We start from the raw sequence: 22,975 nt of genomic DNA, 5'->3' as shown, positions 1-22,975 counted from the left end.
TGGGAGGGACTCATGCTGAGTTCTCACTGGCTGGACTGTTGCTGGGCAAGGAGAAATTCTTCCTCTGGCTGGGGTATATAAGCATAGCTTCTTCCTGTTGGGGAAAGTGAGTTATACTTCTTATTGCAAGTAGTGGTTCTTGAGAGCTCGTCCTTTAGGGCTTTCCAACTCCGGCGTAAATGAGGCTTCCTTTATAGGCTCACTTCGAAGATGTTACAGGGAGTTTGGTTCCAGATCACAGTAATAAAGCTAGTCAAATGAATTTTTTTTTTTTTTTTTTTCCTAGTGCATATACAAGTTATGTTTACACTATATAGAAGTCTATTAAGCATGCAGTAGCATTATGTCTAAAAACACAATGTACATACCTCAATTAAAAACCTTTATTGCTAAGAAGTGCTAATCATCTTTTCAGTGAGTTACAATCTTTTTTTTTTTTTTTTTTTCTGGTGGATGTTCTTGCCTTGATGTTGATGGGTGCTGACTGATCAGAGTGGTGGTTGCTGAAGGTGGGAGTGGCTGTGGCAATTTTTTAAGGGAGACGACAATTAAGTTGGCCCCATCGACTGACTCTTGCTTTCACTGCAGCATCTGATGCTGTTTGACAGCATCTTACTCACAGCAGAATGTCTTTCAAAATTGGAGTCAATACTCTCAAGCCCTGCCACAGCCTTATTAAGTAAGTTTCTGTCATATTCTAAATCTGTTGTCATCTCAACAATCTTTGACAGCATTTAAAAATTATTTATTTTAGAGAAAGAGAATGAGTACAAGCAGGGAGGAGGAGCAGATTGAGAGGGAGAGGGAGGGAGGAAAAAGTCTCAAGCAAACTCCATGCTGAGCATGGAGCCTTATATGGGGCTTGACCTCACCATCCTGAGATCATCATCTGAGTGATACCAAGAGCCGAACATTCAACTGACTGAGTCATCCAGGCACCCCTCACAGCATTTTCATCTGGAGTAGATTCCATTTCAAGAAACCACTTTCTTTGTTCATCCATAAGAATCAACTCCTCATTTGTTCACATTTTATCATGAGATTGTAATAATTTAGTCACATTTCCAGGATCCACTTCTAATTCTAGTTCAATTGCTATTTCCACAACATCTAGTTACTTCTTCAGTTGAAGGCTTGAACTGCTCAAAGTCATCCATGAGGGTTGGAATCAACTTTTTCAAAACCCTTATTTGTGTTAATATTTTTGACCTCCTCCCATGGATCATGAATGTCCTTTTTTTTTTTTTTAAGATTTTATTTATTCATTTGACAGACAGAAATCACAAGTAGGCAGAGAGGCAGGCAGAGAGATAGGAAAGGAAGCAGGCTCCCTGCTGAGCAGAGAGCCCGACGCGGGGCTCAATCCCAGGACCCTGAGACCATGACCTGAGCTGAAGGCAGAGGCTTTAACCCACTGAGCCACCCAGGTGCCCCAGGATCATGAGTGTTCTTAATGGCATCTAGAATGGCAGATCCTTTCCAGAAGGTTTTCAATTTACTTTGTCCAAATTTATCAGAGGAATCACTATGAGTGACAGCTATATATACATTATGAAATGTATTTTTTAAATAATAAGTCTTAAAAGTTGAAAGTATTCCTTGATCCATGGCTTCAGAATAGATGTTGTGTTAGCAGGCATGGAAGCAACACAAATCTCATTTTACATCTCCACCAGAGCTCTTGGGCGACCAGGTACATTATCAATGAGTGGCAATATCCCGAAAGGATTTTTTTTTTTTTTTTCCTGAGTAGTTGGTCCCAACAGTAGCTTAAAATATTCAGTAATCCATGTTGTAAACAGATGTACTATCATCCAGGCTTTGTTTTTCCATTTATGGGGCATAAGAAGAAGAAATTTAGCATCATTCTTAAAGGGCCCTAGGATTTTTAGAATGGTAAATGAGCCCTGGCTTCAGCTTAAAGTCATCAGCTGCATTAGCCTCTAACAAAAGAGTCATCCTGTCCTGTACTTTGAAGCCAGGCACCGACATCTCCTTTCTAGCTACAAAATTCCCTGATGGCATCCTTCTCTGCTAGAAGATTGTTTCATCTATGTGGAAAATCCATTGTTACTGTAGCCACCTTCATGAATTTTCAGAGCTAGGTTTTCTGAATAATTTGTTGCAGCTTCTACATCAGCATGTGCTGCTTCATTCTTATGTTATGGAGATGGCTTCTTTCCTTAAACCTCATGAACCAACTTTGCATCTTAAATTTTTCTTCAGCTTCCTCCCCTCTCTCAGCCTTCATAGAATTGAAGAGAGTTAGGACCTTGCTCTGGATTAGGCTTTGGCTGAAGGGAATGCTGTGGTTTTTTTGATCATCTATCCAGTAAAACTTTCACCATTTCAGCAATAAGGCTGTTTTGCGCTCTTATTATCAATGTGTTCACTGGAGTAGCGCTTTGAATTTCCTTCAAGAACTTTTCCTTTGTAGTCACAACATGCCTAACTATTTGGTGCAAGAGACCTAGCATTTGCCATATCTCAGCTTTTGACATGTATTTCTTAATTATTTCTAGCTTTCACATTAGTGAGATGTGTGAGTTTTCCTTTCACTTGAACACTTAGAGGCCATTGTTGGGTTATTAATTAGTCTAATTTCAATGTTCTTGTGTCTCAGGGAATAGGGAGACCTGAGGAGAGGAAGAGAGACAGAGGAATGGCTGATTGCTGGAGCAGTCAGAACATGCACAACATAACATCATAGGTCACCATAAAAAATATAAAAATGATGAAAAAGTTTGAAATACTGAGAGAATTACCCCATGTAACACAGACATAAAGTGAGTAAATGCTTGTGGAAAAATGCACCAACAAACATGGTTCACACAGGGTTGCTGCAAACCTTCACTTTATCAAGAGCACAGTATTTTATAAGAGCACTAATGTAAAGCACAATAAAATGCAATACACCTGTATTTATTTTTACAGTGACATCTATCCTCTGGACTTTCTAAAACATGCCATTGTCAGGAAAAATGTTTTCAACCTTCATCCAGATGTTTTTCACTCTTTTGTCCATAGCTAGGGGTTATTTGGAGGCATAATCTACTAACATTTACTACCAAATATAGATCACTGAAATTTCAAGCAGGAAACTGCCATAAACACTTTCATCAACAAGCCCCTTGAAGTAAAATTAAGTAAAGTATTTAATTAAAAGAGACTCACTAGCCAAAATGCATCTCAGGTTTGTCCTTGTAAATTATTTTTAGTCGATGTTGATTCATCCACAGTTTTTCACTCTCACTTTTCTTTTTTTCCCTTAAGTCTATGGAATTAACATTTTAAAAATTATTTTATTCATTTGACAGCAAGAGAGAGACAGCAAAAACAGGAATATGAACAGGGGGAATGGGTGAGGGAAACCAGGCTTCCTGTCCAGTAGGGAGCCCAATGTGGGGCACCATCCCAGGAATCCAAGAAAAGCTTCATGACTGAGCCACCCAGGCACCCCTGGAATTACCATATTAATGGTTAAAACTATACCTGAAGAAAAGCTCATTTTCTCTCTTTAATAATAAATTTTTCTTCTCTGTTAAATGACATTTGTGTATTCCAAGATCTATTCTTTCACAATTTTATAGACTCAAAGTTCATTTTATAAAAATCACATAATGCAGAGGTGTTAAATAGAAATGCAAATGGTCAATATGTTTCAGTTTGTATCAATTGTGCCTCCATGTAGCCTAGGTATCAGTTGGCTCAGAGTCTCACTGATGTTTCCTTATCACTAATCCAAGGAATTATAACACTGTTCTCCTTACCCCCTGTACTATTTTAGTATTTGGGGGTCTAGGAGTGCAGATGGAAAATGAATGTAAAAGGATTCCATAAGGCATAAATATTCATTATTGTTCCCAGTGCACTGCTTATTTTTCAGATCCTGCTGGGTCCTGCCAGAAAAACAGAGGGTGTTCACTGAGAGGGCACACTTAATGGAAAATTCGTTGCATTTTTCCTAATGCTCAAATTGGCAGTCTGTGTGTCATATGCTGAACACATAGAAATTCATATACATTCATGAGGCAGTTCAACACAATCTGGGAAATGTCCATAAATTTGATTTTCATATGTATTTAATATCTGATAGGAAAGAACAAAGGGAATACATCTTTTTATAAATAATTAGATCCAGTATAATTAATGATGTGTGCATGGTACCTATTTACATGTACACACACATACACATGTATTTATGTATTGTATGAATATATTCCATTTGTTTAACAAGACTGACTTACTTAGAATCTGAAAATAAGAAGAAGCCACTCTTAATAGCCAAACATATTTTAAAGATTTCTATTCAACACATAATTAGATTTTAAATAGACTAAGTATGTTTGAGCAACCTCCTGTTCCCTGTACAGCTTTGACTATTGTTCTCTATTAATAATAATAAGCATCAGAAACATTTTACTCCCCCTTTATAATTGGACCCAATTATTCTAAACTAAATTCAAACTATCATACAAAATGAAACGATGAATCATTTATTAAAAAAAAAAAAAAGAAAAGCAATCCTTCTTTCTGGGAAAATTCATGTTATTATTATAAAATTAAGGAACTAAAATAAACTAAATGCCCAATACTATGAGTTCAGCTTTATTACATATCATTGCTAAGCACATAATATTTCAGGTCTTTCATTATGTTTCAAAAATACATCTTACATACAAGATTATTCCACTTATTGAAAGAAGAAATGAGTAAGTTAAATGGCTTCTTCATTCTAAATACCTCCTTTTCTGATAGTGTTGACTAGCCAGTAATCAAGTGTTTATGAAATTCTCCATTCAGAGTTTCTTCTTGAATCTCATCTTAGGTAAAGATGTATAAACTGTGTAAAAAAACTTATAGGAGTATAGCAGAATAAATATTTCAAATACCAAAAAAAAAGGTGATATTTAAAAGGAGGATTAGACTAACAAATATCAAAATAAAAGGAAACTAGCAGTCTGTTTTTAAATATGAAGTGTCTGGTAATAACATATATTATTAACAGGGGGAGATATTCCTCCTTGGAAACATTTGGCAATGTTTGGAGATACATTCAGTTGTTGAAACTGGACTGGGGTTAGCACTGTTGGCATTTAGTGGTAAAGGCCAGGGAAGTGGCTAAGTTTTCTAGAATGCAGAGCACAGAAAGGAATGCTCCAGACCAAAATGACAATAGCACTTGGAGGTTGGAAAAAGCCCAATTTAAAGTAATGGAGATGAAATCTGACATGGAAACTAGAGTGGAAATTTTGGTATTGTTAGAAGAAAGTTATATATCTGAATTAGACCATGGAGTTTGAATTTAGTTTGATAGGATATCATATATTGCAAATTCTTAAATATGGGAACAACTATCTGAAGGTAGCTATTAAGTAAAAACTCCTTTAGCAGCTGAATTATTGTGGAGTTAAGAAGACAAAATGATATTGATACAGAACACAAGTGCAGAACAATGGATAAATGGTGGGTTACAGCAAATAAATATGAGATTCAAAGAAAAGAAGGAATTAATAAGCTCAATAATTAAAAATAAAGAGATACTAAATGAATAAAAAATCTCAATATTTTAAAAATTTTCTTGAATGATTATCAGGGTCTATTATCATCCCAAGCATGTTGGTAATGATGAGGAATTATGGTAAACAATATTTTATTTTTGGACTGTCCAAGCTTTGCGAATGGAGAATCAGGACTGACTAAATCAGAAAAAAAATTCATAGGAAACTACTAGAAGTTTATAGGAAACTAAAAGGTAACAGATGTCTCAGCAAAGAAGAGGAAATCAACAGAATCCAGTGCAAAAGAGAGATCAAGATGGGTGGGGGGTGGTAAGGTGGTGGATGTAGATAGAGTCTAAGGCTTACATAATTTGAGGGACAAACCCTCAAGAGGAAAACTTTAAATTTTATTTTATTTTATTTAATGATTTTATTTATTCATTTGTCAGAGAGAGAGCAAGAGTGAGAGCACAAGCAGGGCAAGCATTAGGCAGAAGGAGAATCAGTCTCCCCAAGCCCCATGCAGGATTTGATCCCAGGACCTGAACCAAAGACAGATGCTAACTGACTGAGCCACCTAGGCATCCCATAAATTTTAAATACAAATTAGGAACAGGGCTGAAAAGAGACCTTGTGAATGGGAGACTTGAAGCTTACTTTTCATTGGCTCTTCAATAAATCTGCTACTAGTTTTTAGATAAAGACACCGGTAAAATATTAGGGAGAAAAGTACAATTCCAGGATGAGGTTAGAAGGAACCAACTGGGCAGATGTTTGCAGTAATCATACATTCCCAATTAAAAGTCAGTACCATGGTTTGAAAGAGAAAAGAATACCTGAATTAAAACAAAATACACAGTAATATGAAAAACAAGTAGAGTTTGAAATTAAAAACATAATACCATTTTTTATTAACACCCCTAAAAATTAAATACTTATCCAGAAACCTAACAAAGTATGTACAAGATATAAGGAAAACTAAAAGACTCAAAGTCTGATGAACAAAATAAAAAAAAAAAAAAAATTAAGTAAGTGGAGAAATATTCCATGTTCATGAATAGGAAGATTCAATATTATCAAGATTAGATTTTTGCAACTCTATCTGTAGATTCAATGCAATCCCAATCAAAATGCCACTAAGTTATTTTGTGGATATCAACAGACTGATTCTAAAATTTAAATAGAGAGGTCAAGTCCCAGAATGACAATATAGTATTGGAGGAGAGCAAAAGCAGAAGAGTGATACCTCCTGACTTTAAGATTTATTGTAAAGGTAAGTAATCCAGACAAGTGGTGTCTGATTGACAGTGAAAGAATATATAGATTAATGGAATAGAATAGACAGCTCAAAAATAGATCTCATAAATACAGTCAACTGATATTTTACAAAGGAGAAAAGGCAATACACTGGGGCAAAGATGGTCTTTTAAACAAATTGTGTAGGAAATACTGGACGTTCGTGTGCAAAAAAAATGAATGTATACACAGACATCACAGCCTTCACAAGTATTAACTCAAAATGGATCATAGACCTACATGTAAAATGCAAAACTATAAAACTCCTGGAATATAACATAGGAGGTAACCTAGATGACCTTGGGAATGCAGTCGACTTTTTAGTTACAATACCAAAGGTATGATCCGTGAAGAAATAATTGGTAAACTGAATATCATTAATATTAAAAATGTCTGTCTGTGAAAGATAATGCCAAGAAAATGAGAAGACAAGCCGTATATGGGATAAAATACTTGCAAAAGATACATCTTCTATACAAAATACATACAAAGAACACTTAAAACTCAACTAGAAAAAAAAAATGATTAAAAATGGGCCGAGACTTGACTAGACATCTTACCAAAGAATATACACAGATAGTAAATAAGCATATAAAAAGATATCATGCTGTCAGGGAAACACAATAAAACAATAATAAGATAACACTACACACCTAGCAGAATGGTCAAACTGGGAACACTGACATCAAATTCAGGTGATGATGTTAGCAACAGGAACCCTCATTTATTGCTGGTGAGAATGCAAAATGGTACAACCTTTTTGGAGGACAGTTAGGTACTTTCTTACAAATCTAAACATTCTCTTACCATATGATTCAGCAATCACACTACATGGTATTTACCCAAAGGAGTTGAAAACCTATGTCCGCAAGAAAACCTGTATGTAGATATTTATAGTAGCTTTATGCACAATTGCCAAAACTTGGAAGCAACCAAGATGTCCCTCAAGAGGTGAATGGATATACTGTGGTCTATCTAGGCAATGGAATATTATTTAGTGCTAGGGACAAATGATACAAAACTATGAAAAAAAAAATGATTGAAACTTAAATGCATGCTAGTAGGTGAAAGAAGCCATTCTGAAAAGTCTACATACTGTATGACTCCAACTATATGACATCTGGAAAAGCAAAACTATAGAGATAGTATCGGTGGTTGCCAGGGATTGATGGGAGGAGGGATGAATAGAGGAATCAGAGAGAAATCTGGGAGCATTGAAACTACTCTACGTAATAATGTAATGGTGGATATATACCACTATTTATCTGTCTGAACTTTTAGAATGCATGACATCAACAGTGAACCTTAATGTTAACTATAAACTCTGGATATAATGATGTATTAATGTAGGTTCATCAGCTGTAACAAATGTATCACTGGGGTGAGGGATGTTGACAGTGGAGGAGTTTATGCATGTGTGAGGGTGTTATACATTAAATCCCTGGACTTTCCACTCAGTTTTGTTGTGAACCTACAACTTCTCTAAAAAAAAGAACTATACTAATAATCAGAGAACTATCAATACAGTCATGAAATACAATGTTTTATTCCCCTTAAATTAGGAAACTAAGTAAAGGGACTGAAATCTTCCAGTGATAACAGGAATATGATGGCAGATATAGGGGACTTGGAGTACTATTTTATACTCTTGGTGGGATTTAATTTAAAATAATAGTTCTAGAATAAAATCTGGCAGTATATATTAAAATAAAATGTGGGTCCACCCCTTCACTCAGCATTTCTATTTGTAGAAGTTCACTCAATATTTGAGAAGCAGCAAATAAAGGCATATGCAAGGATATATAGTATAGCAATAAATTAGAGATAACCTAAATTCCTAACAATAGTAGGATGATCAATACTGGCATGTCCAAGCTTTGAAATAAAATGGAAATAAGATATATTTATAGATACAGACATAGGCGTCTCTAGATAGGTATAAACTAGGAAGGGAATCCATAAAATATTATAAAGTAAGATAAAAATACAAAGTAGTATATACATTTATATATATACACATGTACATATAGCTATCTATATATAGTTATCCCACTTTTAAAAAATCATTTCTAAATATGCAGGTGTATCTTTGATTGAAAGGAAATAAAAGTATTTAAAAAGCTAACTTTAACCAGTATCAAATCAGGGAGTAGATCAGGGAAAGGGAGGAGGAAATTTTGGGTTTTGGTTAGGCTCTTTATTAACACCTTAGCTTTTTTTTTTTTTTTTTAATAAACATATAATGTATTTTTATCCCCAGGGGTACAGGTCTGTGAATCGCCAGGTTTGCACATTTCGCAGCACTCGTCATAGCACATACCCTCCCCAGTGTCCATATCCCCACCACCCTCTCCCATCCCCTCTCCCCCCAGCAACCCTCAGTCTATTTATTGAGATTGAGTCTTTTATGGTTTGTCTCCTTCCCGATCCCATCTTCTTTAATTTTTCCTTTTCCTACCTCCCAAACCCCCTACATTGCATCTCCACTTCCTCATATCAGAGAGATCATATGATAGTTGTCTTTCTCCAATTGACTTATTTCACTAAGCATAATACCCTCTAGTTCCATCCACGTCATCACAGATGACAAGATTTCATTTCTTTTGATGGCTGCATAGTATTCCATTGTATATATATACCACCTCTTCTTTATCCATTCATCTGTTGGTGGACATCTAGGTTCTTTCCACAGTTTGGCTATTGTGGACATTGCTGCTATAAACATTCGGGTGCACGTGCCCCGTTGGAGCACCACGTTTGTATCTTTAGGATATATACCCAGTAGTGCAATTGCTGGGTCATAGGGTAGCTCTATTTTCAGTTTTTTGAGGAAACTCCACACTGTTTTCCAGAGTGGTTGCAGCAGCTTGCATTCCCACCAACAGTGTAGGAGGGTTCCCCTTTCTCCCCATCCTTGCCAGCATCTGTCATTTCTTGACTTGTTAATTTTAGCCATTCTGACTGGTGTGAGGTGGTATCTCATTGTGGTTTTGATTTGTATTTCCCTGATGCTGAGTGATGTGGAGCATTTTTTATGTTTCTGTTGGCCATCTGGATGTCTTCTTTGCAGAAATATCTGTTCATGTCTTCTGCCCGTTTCTTGATTGGATTATTTGTTCTTTGGGTGTTGAGTTTGCTAAGCTCTTTATAGATTTTGGATACTAGCCCTTTATCTGTTATGTCATTTGCAAATATCTTCTCCCATTCTGTCAGTTGGCTTTTGGTTTTGTTAACTGTTTCCTTTGCTGTGCAAAAGCTTTTGATCTTGATGAAATCCCAATAGTTCATTTTTGCCCTTGCTTCCCTTGCCTTTGGTGATGTTCCTAGGAAGATGTTGCTGCGGCTGAGGTCGAAGAGGTTGCTGCCTGTGTTCTCCTCAAGGATTTTGATGGATTCCTTTCTCACGTTGAGGTCCTTCATCCATTTTGAGTGTATTTTCCTGTGTGGTGTAAGGAAAAAGTCCAATTTCATTATTCTGCATGTGGCTGTCCAATTTTCCTAGCACCATTTGTTGAAGAGGCTGTCTTCTTTCCACTGGACATTCCTTCCTGCTTTGTCAAAGATTAGTTGACCATAGAGTTGAGGGTCTATTTCTGGGCTCTCTATTCTGTTCCATTGATCTATGTGTCTGTTTTTGTGCCAGTACCATACTGTGTTGATGATGACAGCTTTGTAATAGAGCTTGAAGTCTAGAATTGTGATGCCACCAACTTTGGCTTTCTTTTTCAATATTCCTTTGGCTATTCGAGGTCTTTTCTGGTTCCATATAAATTTTAGGATTATTTGTTCCATTTCTTTGAAAAAAATGGATGGTATTTTGATAGGAATTGCATTAAATGTGTAGATTGCTTTAGGTAAAATAGACATTTTCACAATATTTGTTCTTCCAATCCAGGAGCATGGAACATTTTTCCATTTCTTTGTGTCTTCCTCAATTTCTTTCATGAGTACTTTATAGTTATATGAGTATAGATTCTTTACCTCTTTGGTTAGGTTTATTCCTAGGTATCTTATAGTTTTGGGTGCAATTGTAAATGGGATTGACTCCTTAATTTCTCTTCTTCTGTCTTACTGTTAGTGTAAAGAAATGCAACTGATTTCTGTGCATTGACTTTATATCCTGACACTTTACTGAATTCCTGTACAAGTTCTAGCAGTTTTGGAGTGGAGCCTTTTGGGTTTTCCACATGTAGTATCATATATGGTATAGTATCATATCATCTGCAAAGAGTGATAGTTTGACTTCTTCTTTGCCGAGTTGGATGCCTTTAATTTCTTTTTGTTGTCTGATTGCTGAGGCTAGGACTTCTAGTACTATGTTGAATAGCAGTGGTGATAACGGACATCTCTGCCGTGTTCCTGACCTTTGCGGAAAAGCTTTCAGTTTTTCTCCATTGAGAATGATATTTGCGGTGGGTTTTTCATAGATGGCTTTGATAATATTGAGGTATGTACCCTCTATCCCTAGACTTTGAAGAGTTTTAATCAGGAAGGGATGCTGCACTTTGTCAAGTGCTTTTTCAGCGTCTATTGAGAGTATCATATGATACTTGTTCTTTAATTAATGTATTGTATCACAGTGATTGATTTGTGGATGTTGAACCAACCTTGCAGCCCTGGAATAAATCTCACTTGTTCATGGTGAATAATCCTTTTAACGTACTATTGGATCCTATTGGCTAGTATTTTGGTGAGAATTTTCACATATGTGTTCATCAAGGATATTGGTCTGTAATTCTCTTTTTTGATGGGATCCTTGTCTGGTTTTGGGACCAAGGTGATGCTGGCCTCATAAAATGAATTTGGAAGTTTTCCTCCCATTTCTATTTTTTGGAACAGTTTCAGGAGAATAGGAATTAATTCTTCTTTAAATGTTTGCTAGAATTCCTCTGGGAAGCCATCTGGCCCTGGACTTTTGTTTGTTTGGAGATTTTTGATGACTGTTTCAATCTCCTTACTGGTTATGCGTCGGTTCAGGTTTTCTATTTCTTCCTGGTTCAGTTGTAGTAGTTTATATGTCTCTAGAAATGTATCAGTTTCTTCCAGACTGTCGAATTTGTTGGTGTAGAGTTGCTCATAGTATGTTCTTATAATTGTTTGTATTTCTTTGGTGTTGGTTGTGATCTCTCCTCTTTCATTCATGATTTTATTTATTTGGGTCCTTTCTCTTTTCTTTTTGATAAATCTGGCCAGGGGTTTGTCAATCTTATTAATTCTTTCAAAGAACCAGCTCCTAGTTTCGTTGATTTGTTCTATTGTTTTTTTTTAGTTTCTATTTCATAGTTTTCTGCTCTGATCTTTATGAATTCTCTTATCCTGCTGGGTTTAGGCTTTCTTTGTTGTTCTTTCTCCAGCTCCTTTAGGTGTAGGGTTAGGTTGTATATTTGAGACCTTTTTTGTTTCTTGAGAAAGGCTTGTACCATTATATATTTTCCTCTCAGGACTGCCTTTGTTGTGTCCCACAGATTTTGAACCATTGTGTTTTCATTATCATTTGTTTCCATGAATTTTTTTAATTCTTCTTTAATTTCCTGGTTGACCCATTCATTCTTTAGAAGGATGCTGTTTAGTCTCCATGTATTTGGGTTCTTTCCAAATTTCCTCTTGTGATTGAGTTCTAGCTTCAGAGCATTGTGGTCTGAAAATATGCAGGGAATGATCCCAATCTTTTGATACCGATTGAGACCTGATTTAGGACCAAGAATGTGATCTATTCTGGAGAATGTTCCATGTGCACTAGAGAAGAATGTGTATTCTATTACTTTGGGATGGAATGTTCTGAATATATCTGTGATGTCCGTCTGGTCCAGTGTGTCATTTAAGGCCTTAATTTCCTTGTTGATCTTTTGCTTAGATAATCTGTCCATTTCAGTGAGGGGAGTGTGAAAGTCTCCTACTATTATTGTATTATTGTATTATTGTATTATTGTAGATGTGTTTCTTTGATTTTGTTATTAATGGGTTTATATAGTTGGCTGCTCCCACGTTAGGGGCATAGATATTTAAAATTGTTAGATCTTCTTGTTGGACAGACCCTTTGAGTATGATATAGTGTCCTTCCTCATCTCTCATTATAGTTTTTGGCTTAAAATCTAATTGATCTGATATAAGGATTGCCACCCCAGCTTTCTTCTGATGTCCATTAGCATGGTACCTTGTTTTCCACACCCTCACTTTAAATCTGGAGGTGTCTTCAGGTCTAGAATGAGTTTCTTGTAGGCAGTATATTGATGGGTTTTGTTTTTTTATCCATTCTGATACACTGTGTCTTTTGATTTGGGCATTTAGCCCATTTACATTCAGGGTAACTATTGAGAGATATGAATTTAGTGCCATTGTATTGCCTGTAAGGTGACTGTTATTGTATATTGTCTCTGTTTTTTTCTGATCTACTACTTTTAGGGTGTCTCTTTGCTTAGAGGGGTCCTCTAAGGACCCCTTTCAATATTTCCTATAGAGCTGGTTTGGTGTTTGCAAGTTCTTTCAGTTTTTGTTTGTCCTGGAAGCTTTTTATTTCTCCTTCTATTTTCAATGATAGCCTAGCTGGATAGAGTATTCTTGGCTGCATGTTTTTCTCGTTTAGTGCTCTGAATATATCATTCCAGTTCTTTCTGGCCTGCCAGGTCTCTGTGGATATGTCAGCTGCCAATCTAATGTTTTTACCCTTTTATGTTACAGACTTCTTTTCCCGGGCTGCTTTCAGGATTTTCTCTTTGTCATTAAGACTTGTAAATTTTACTCTCAGGTGATGGGGTATGGGCCTATTTTTATTGATTTTGCATCTCCTGGATTTTGATGTTTGTTCCCTTTGCCATATTAGGGAAATTCTCTACAATAATTCTCTCCAATATACCTTCTGCTCCCCTCTCTCTTTCTTCTTCTTCTGGAATCCCAATCATTCTAATGTTGTGTCATCTTATGGTGTCACTTATCTCTTGAATTCTCCCCTCGTGGTCCAGTAGCTGTTTGTCTCTCTTTTGCTCAGCTTCTTTATTCTCTGTCATTTGGTCTTCTATGTCACTAATTCTTTCTTCTGCCTCATTTATCCTAGCAGTAAGAGCTTCCATTTTTGATTGCACCTCATTAATAGCTTTTTTGATTTCAACTTGGTTAGATTTTAGTTCTTTTATTTGTCCAGAAAGGTCTTTTTTCTCTCCAGAGAGGGTTTCTCTAATATCTTCTATGCCTTTCTTGAGCCCAGCTAGAACCTTGAGAATCATCATTCTGAACTCTAGATCTGTCATATTATCAATGTCCATATTGATTAGGTCCCCAGTCTTTGGTACTGCCTCTTGTTCTTTTTTTTTTTGTGGTGAGTTTTTCCACCTTGTCATTTTGTCCAGATAAGATTTGCTTTCTCCTCCTCTGGAATTCCGCTGTTCTCCTTGGTAAGTGAACTTGGTCTTGGCTGGTTTTCTTGTTGATCTTCTGGGGGAGGGGCCTGTTGTAGTGATTGCCCCAGGCGGAATTGCCCCGTCCTTATCAGGGGCCGGGCTAAGTAATCCGCTTGGGTTTGCTTTCGGGAGCTTTTGTTTCCTGAACGCTTTCCATAGAGTTCTGGAGGACGGGAATGATAATGGCGGCCTCCCAATCTCCAGCCTGGAGGAGCTGAGAGCTCAGGATCCCGCTCCTCAGTGAAAAGTGCCCAATCGCTCCCATCTCCCTGGCCTCTGGTCACGCTTCAAGAAAAGCACTCAATCGCTCTCGCTTGGAGAAAAGCGCTTGGTCGCTTCCATCTCCCTGGCCTCCAGCTGCATGCTTGGAGAAAAGTACTCAGTGACTCCATCTCCCTGGCCTCCGGCCACGCTCCGAGCTCACCCAGCCTGTGCCCGGTTCAAGGTAACCCCGAGTTGAGAGCTCACTCCTTGGCTTTTTCGCTGTACATGGCGTCCCTGCTCTAATACCTGTGAGCTCTGCAACACTCAGACACCCCTGGTCCTTCTGTGACCCCATGGGACCTGGGGTTACGCTGACCCTGCGTGGGCTTCCCCCCCGGTTTAGCCTCTGGAGTGATATCCCTCAGTGGAGCAGACTTTTAAAAGTCCTGATTTTGTGCTCCGTTGCTCTGCTGCTTGCCAGGAGCCAGCCCCTCCCCCTGCGGTCTATCTTCCCATCGCTTTGGATTCACTTCTCCACAGGCCCTACCTTTCAGAAAGTGATCAATTTTCTGTTTCTAGAATTGTTGCTCTTCTTCTCTTTGATTTCCCATTGGATTTGTAGGTGTTTGCAATGGTTAGATAAGCTATCTAGCTGATCTCCTGCTACCTGATGTCGTCTCAGCCTGCTACTTCTCTGCCATCTTGACTTCTCCCCCAACACTTTAGCTTTTAACCCAGAACATATATATCATTTAGTAATTCAAGTTAATTGTGAGAACACTAAGGGTGTGAGGTTAGTGCTATGAAGGGACTGTCAGGCATATTGTCCATGTTAATACAGAGGATCTCAGCCATTCCCGGGAGGTTGGCCATTCTGTCCCTGAGCAAGGAATATGGAAGCCGACTCTGAAGGATGAGGAGGATGCATAGTGAGGGAAAAGAGAGCATAGGCGCACAGGGAGAAAGGGAGTCTTGTGAGTACTGAGGCAAAAGGAGCAACAGGTTCCAACATCTAGCTTTCACAAGAAGTTCAGGAGAGTTCAGAATGGATGGCACAAAAGTGGGATGGGTACAAATGAGAGGTGACAGACAATAAACAACTTCTTGGATTTGAAGTGAGTTAGGAGTTGTTAAAGGTATCAGATCATAGTGGTTTTGAGTTTAATTCTTGACTCTGCCTTACAAGGCATTAAAAAAAAAAAAACCTCTTTGGGTCTCAATTTTCTCATCTTAGAAAATGAGAATTATAATATCTATTTTGTTATTTTGAGGAGTCAATTACATATGTAATGCAAGAAACATATGCTTTTTACATATTAGGCATTCTGTAGGTAGCAATAATTATTATAATCCCCTTTGTTCTAGGCTATTGTGAGGTTAAACTTGGTTTGATGCTAGGCTATTGACCATATATTTTGGTTTCTCTACTTTATGTAGCAACATTTAATGGGATGGTTGTGTTTATTGGTAAGCAATATCCATGAACCAGGTATTCCGTATCAATCTCAACTAATTAAACAAAGCAGTAACAAACCAGGAACATATTGCTAAAATATTCGATGGAGCCATTTTTTTCCTCCAAATTCTTGTAATAGTTCAATAAAAGCAGCCAAGTGAGCAATACAAGAAATGTCACTAAATTTAAACCCAAGAGTTTACTCCAAATCAGGGTTTGCAAAATATTTCTATTGATAGTGGTATAATTGCCACACAAGCATTGTTCACCTTAACTACACCCTATACAGAACAGCTAATCTTTTCCTTCATGGACTACACAATTTTGTAATGAAAAAAAAAAAAAAACAAAGCAAAGAAAAAAAAAAAAACACCATTTTCATTGGGGAAAAACTGCCCAAGATAATATAAATGTTTTTGTTTCATGGGTCACATGTATAGAAAAGCACCAGTATCTTGGACAGCAGGCCTTGACAATGTAAACTAAGGCCTCCCTTGTGATGTACTTAAATAGTCAAGTCAGGATGAATACAATGATTGTGCTTGAAACAAGTAAAATGACATAAAGCTGAAAACTGTTTATTAGGGAGGTGGTCATTGATGACCTCTGTTAAAGAAGCTATGCTGAAAAACTGTAAAAGCCATAAAGGAATGATGTGGTAGGGAGAACTGTTGTCCAGATCCCTCTTTAAGGGGAGTGCAGCCAACAGATACCCTCTCCCCATCCGTCCTTTCAAGGTGGGCATCTGCTTCAGAGAGCCACTGGCCCCAGGCCAAGCCCTTCTAGGGACAACCAGCACCAGATTGTTGAGCAGGGCCCGTCAGTTTCCAGCCCAGTGTGGGATATTCTGACCATCATATGCCTCCCACATTTCTTGCTGCCTTGGCTGAGATTTTGACCAGTCAGCACCCAGTTCAATTTCTCCTTCTGCCCTATTTTGCATGTCATTCCTTCCTTTCACAGGTGTTAATCTGTAATGAATATCATGCATCTCAAACTCCATCTCAATATCTGCTTTGGAAATTTGAAAATTGACAAATGAGTTGAGGAATTGAGAAAATGGAGATGTGTTTAGAAAACTATTCATTTAAAAAATTATCTGTAATGGAGAAGAGTGGAGCAGGAAGAAATCAGGTTAAAGGGAAGGTTTTATTATTTTAACATTTTGCAGTGATAGGGTGTGGGAAAGCCTTGAAAGAATATGCTTTGATGAAAAGAATCTAGTAGAGGAGACAGATCTTTATAATGCTCCAGACTTTGAACCACACTACAGTAATTTGACTCTGTAAGAAAACAAAATTTTGTCTCCTATAGTTGCCCAAAATGAGAGGTGAATTTATATATTTAAACCATCTCTTCCCTTTTATAGAGACAAGACAGATTTTGGAAAAAAAAAAAAAAAAAGAATAGTGCTTATTTGATGAATTGGGATTAGTAGTGAGATCAATAGATTTCTTATACCCCTTAAACCAACTTTTATATGTTCTGTGATTCATCCAGAAATAGTCATAAATGTTTATTCAAAATTCCACAAAGATGCTGGAAATTTCAGCCATCAGATTCACAAACAGAAATAGACATTTAACTTTAATTTCCAGGAACTCTTTTGGTGAAGTTGTTTCATTTTGCTTTTAAATTCCTTTAGAAAGGAACATTAAAATATAAAAAGCAAATATCAGGATTACTGTAATTTATGAGTTTTTGCTCAGTCGTTTTTAGAAGAAAGAATTTACTTCCTAAGTAACATTCATGAATGATGACATAATTAGAAATAGGCCAAGCACAATATGGCATTACTAATTGATACTTCTCCCTTGATAGCAGCATCCTGATAAGAATACTGATATCTTTTAGACAATCTAAAATGATTTATTCTTGACCTAGAAGTTAAAATGAACTTCTTTTGACAAAAGATGAAACAGATGATGCAGTGCTTTTCTCCAGTTATAGGAAAATAAACTGCACAATGACAAATATATGTGATGCTAATAAAGAAGTGAGAACAAACAATATATGTGATGAGAAATTAGCCCTTTATGAATAACATTCTTATTCACAGTACTATTGTGAAAGTTAATAGATGCTTAGCTTTGATAGAAATCTTTGCTGGGAAGCAGGTATCATGTTTCCTTCTATTTTTATTTTATTTTTAACGATGCTTAGGAAATTGCCTAGAAAAGAGAAAAACTGGAGATCTTATACTTATTTCTTGCAATTGAAGTTGTTATCTCACACTAAAATCATTAATGAATGTAATTTACTAACAATACCTTTGTTATAATGATCTAATTGATTATTTTAATTGAGGCTGGAATTAGAACCACTAGTTCTGCTTTAGCCAGGAAAATACACACACTCATATGCATGCATATGGAGCTGGCACCTAACCAGCTGGTTCACTCCAATATCCAGATTCTTCCCTTTGCTCTTACAGCCAGGCTATAGCATTCTGTCCTGACTTACTAAATACATGATTGCTAACAGAGTCAGACTATATGATCCAGAAGTCTGCAAAAAAAACAAAAAACAAAACGACTTTGAGAGTGTATGTATTTAATGCTTCTTTATTGCATGGGAATTTAAAACCTATTAAAAAGCTAAACATCTTTTATAAATTCACAAATCTGGAAATACTGAAGGCATGCCACCATTTCTTAGACACCTTATTGCAATTGACAAGTATCTGAAAGAACATATAAAATTGTTAAATAAAAATTACAAGTCCTAACTACTTTCTATAGTTCTTGCAGTCTATTGAGTTTTTATTTATATATGATGATAGCAAAATAATCTACATCAGAGTCATATTAACATGCTCTACATCTTATTCAGTTAGTAATAAACCCAAATTCTTTGTTTACTAATGTACAGACAATCATGCTTTTATCAGTCACATAGTAGTACTAGATAAACAGAACATCAAACATTCTAGAATTAGTAACATTATGAACAGCTAACTAAGCAATATTATTCCCTCCATAGCAGACCTTTTGACAGAACTGTGGCAAAAATATATTGTATGTAAGTACAGAAACCATATGCATGTGTGTGTGTTTGTGTGTGTGTGTATTCACTTTTATGTCTATCTGCCTACATAGAAGATACATTTTTTTCTTATTATCTGTAACCATGCTACCATCTTTCCACTATGTGTTCTGGAAAAATTTTCGCAGGTTTATGAAAGCATATGCTATTTACATATCCTGCCTGTGCTTACAGCTCAGCCTTGGATGGCACATGAGTTGCAAAATTTACCATGATTATGCTATTTTCTTTACTACTTAAATGTCTACTTCCTTCACCATTGATGAGATTGGCTGTGAATTCAACCTGAAAAATCTCTTGAGACACCAGCAACAACTTTATTTTTTAAGTCAGTGTTATAGGTTTGATATTTTCTATTATATACAACCACAAGACCACATACCTCATTCAGTTTAGTTAAAAAGGGTTACATTTTCAGGAACACTAGTGAGGTGGATTTTGGCTCCTTTCAGATTGCCAAAACTGACAAAATATTTAGAATCTTGCATTTGTGTGACTTATACATATTCAGGTTTCTTATATTAGATCATGAGTATTCCTAGAATTTGAGATCCTTGATATTTTCCCCTCTTTATCTCTTTTAAATTCCCCCCTATTTCCTTTTATATATATATTTTTAAACTGGTAAACAAAACCACTATATCCTTGGGGCCTAAAACATTGATTTGGCCTAATGAGTCTTTAATAAATATTTGTTGATTAAATAGTTATGATGTCAATCTATACTCTTAAATATCTTCCCTACTGATTATCAACATCCTAGGTAAATTTCATGATTGATTTCAAGATATTTAATTGGACTTATTTTCTGGCCATAATTCTCCACCTAACCATTCTTAAATTGTACTTCCCATTTCAAAAATCTGAGCCTTTCTTGTGAACATGTAAAAAGTGTCCAGAAGAAAAATCTTGAACATGTTTTATGAACTCAGACTTTTAAAACTCAGTGACATGAAGATTCTTGGGAACCTAACCAATTTACCATTCTATAAAATCAATGACTCAACATGATATGGGACTAGATTTACTCTATGTAAATTTATTTACTTATTTTTGTTTTCTTCAAATTTTTATTTAAATTCTAATTAGTTAACATATAGTGTAATATTGGTTTCAGGAGTAGAATTTAATGATTCATCACTTACATATAACACCCAGTACTCATCATAACAAGTGCCCTCCTTAATATTTTTCTGCATGTCACTGTCCAGTTTTCCCAACACCATTTGTTGGAAAGACTGTCTTTTTTCTATTGGGTATGCTTTCCTGCTTTGTTGAAGATTAGATGACCATACAGTTGTGGGTCCATTTCTGGGTTTTCTATTCTGTTCCATTGACCCATGTGTCTGTTTTTGTGCCAGTACCATACTGTCTTAATGATTACAGTTTTATAATATAGTTTGAAGCCTCAGATTATGATGCTTCCAGGCTTTCTTTTCTTTGTTGGGAATGTTTTGGCTATTCAGCATCTTTTGTGATTCCATAAAAATTTTAGGTTTGTTCTAGCTCTATGAAAAATGATGGTGGTATTTTGATAGAGATTACATTAAAGGTATATATTGCCGGGGCACCTGAATGACTCATTTGTTAGGCATCTGCCTTCTGCTCAATTCATGATCTGAGGGTTCTGAGATTGAGCCCTGCATGAAGCTTCCAGCACAGCCGAGAGCCTGCTTCTCCCTCTCCTTCTGCTGCTCCCCCTTCCTGTTCTTTCTGTCAAAAAAAAAAAAAAAAAAAAAATATATATATATATATATATATATATATATATATTTAAAAAGGTATATATTGGTTTGTGTAGTATAGACATTTTAACAATATTGTTCTTTCAATCCATGAGCATGGAATGAGTTTCCATTTTTTGTGTTCTTCAAGTTCTTTCATAAGTGTTCTATAGTTTTCAGAATACAGGTCTTTTACCTTTTTGGTTAAGTTTATTTCTAGGTATCTTATTGGTTTTGGTGAAATTGTAAATGGTATTTATTCCTGGGTTTCTCTTTCTGCTGCTTCATTATTGGTTTATAGAAATGCAATAGATTTCTGTATGTTAATTTATATGATGTGACTTGGTTGAATTCAGGTGTGTGTTCTAGCAATTTTTTGGTAGAGTCTTTCCGGTTTTCTACTTAGGGTATCATATCATAGGCAAACAGTGAAAGTTTGACTTCTCCCTTGCTGATTTGGATACTTTTTATTTCTTTTTGCTGTCTGCTTGCTGGGGCTAAGACATCCAGAACTATGTTAAATAGAAATGGTGAGGGGCGCCTGGGTGGCTCAGTGGGTTAAAGCCTCTGCCTTTGGCTCGAGTCGAGATCTCAGGGTCCTGGGATCAAGCCCCATGTCAGGCTCTCTGCTTGGCGGGGAGCCTGCTTCCCTCTCTCTCTCTGCCTGCCTCTCTGCTTACTTATGATCTGTCTGTCAAATAAATAAATAAAATCTTTAAAAAAAATAGAAATGGTGAGAGTGGACATCCCTGTCTTGTTCCTGACCAAAGAGGGAAATTTCTCAGTTTTTCCACATTGAGAATATTATTAATTGTGGGTCTTTCATATATATGGCCTTTATGATATGGAGGTATATTCCATCTGTACCTACTTTGTTGAGGTTTTTCATCAAGAATGGATGCTGTACTTTGTCAAATGCTTCTGCTGACTCTACTGAGAAGATCATATGTTTCTCATCCATTCTTTAATTAACATGGTGTATCACATTGATTGTTCTGTGACTATTGAACCGTCCCTATAGCCCAGGAATAAATCCCACTCAACTGTGGTGAATAATTCTTTTAATGTACTGTTAGATTCAATTTACTAGTATCTTATTGAGAATTTTTGTATCCATGTTCATCAGGGATATTGGCCTGAGATTTTCCCTTTTAATGGGGTCTGGTTTAGAATTAAGGTAATTCTGGCTGCATAGAAGGAATTTGGAAGCTTTCCTTCCATTTCTATTTTTTCCAAACAGTTTGAAAAGAATAGGTATTAACTCTTCTTTAAATGTCTATTAGAATCCCCTGGGGAAGCCACCTAGCCCTGGACTTTTGTTTGTGGGGAGATTTTTGATTACTGTTTCAGTTTCTTTGCTGGTTATGGGTCTGTTCAAATTTTCTATGTCTTCCTGTTTCAGTTTTGATAGTTTGTAGGAATTTATCAATTTATTTCAGGTTGCCCAGTTTGTTGGCATGTAATTTTTCATAAGATTCTCCTAATTATTGCTTTTCTATGGTGTTGGTTGGTTGGTTGGTTTAGTGATGATTTTATTTATTTGGGTCCTTTCTCTTCCTTTTTTCATAAATCTGGCTAGGGATTTATCAATTTTGTTAATTCTTTCAAAAACCAGTTTTTATTTTCATTGATCTATTCTATTGGTTTTTTGTTTGTTTGTTCATTTGTTGCTATATCATTTATTTCTGTTCTAATCTTGATTATTTGTCTTCTATTAGCTTTAGGTTTTGCTTGCTGTTCCTTTACTAGCTCCTTTAGGTGTAAGGTTATGTTGTGTATATAAGACTTTCTTGCTTTTTTAGATCTGTATTGCAAAATACTTCCTCTTAGGACCACTTTTGCTACATTGCAAAGGTTTTGGACTGTCATGTTTTCATTTTCATTTGCTTCCATGTATTTTTTTTTATTTCTTCCTTAATTTCCTGATTAATGCATTCATTCTTTAATAGGATGTTTTTTTAGCCTTCATGTGTTTATGGTATTTCCAAATTTTTTCTTTGGTTTACTGCAAGTTTCATAGCATTATGCTTTGAAAGCATGTGTGGTATGATCCAGTCTTTTTGTACTTGTTGAAGGCTGATTTATTACCCAGTATGTAATATATTCTGGAGAATGTCCCATATACACTTGAACAGAATGTGTATTCTGCTACTTTAGAATGAAATGATCTGAAAATATGTGTTAAATTAATCTGATCCAGTGTGTCATTCAAAGGCTTTTTTCTTTGTTGATTTTTGCCTTAGATGATCCATTCATCACTGTAGTGGGGTGATGAAATCTTCTTCTTTTTTTTTTTAAGATTTTATTTATTTATTTGTGAGAGAGAGAAAAAAAAAAAAACAAAGAGCATGAGAA

Source organism: Enhydra lutris, unplaced genomic scaffold (assembly GCF_002288905.1).
Source record: "Enhydra lutris kenyoni isolate GAN:26980312 unplaced genomic scaffold, ASM228890v2 scaffoldscaffold63, whole genome shotgun sequence".
Lineage (NCBI taxonomy): Eukaryota > Metazoa > Chordata > Mammalia > Carnivora > Mustelidae > Enhydra > Enhydra lutris.
Note: the sequence above shows the minus strand (reverse complement) of the source record.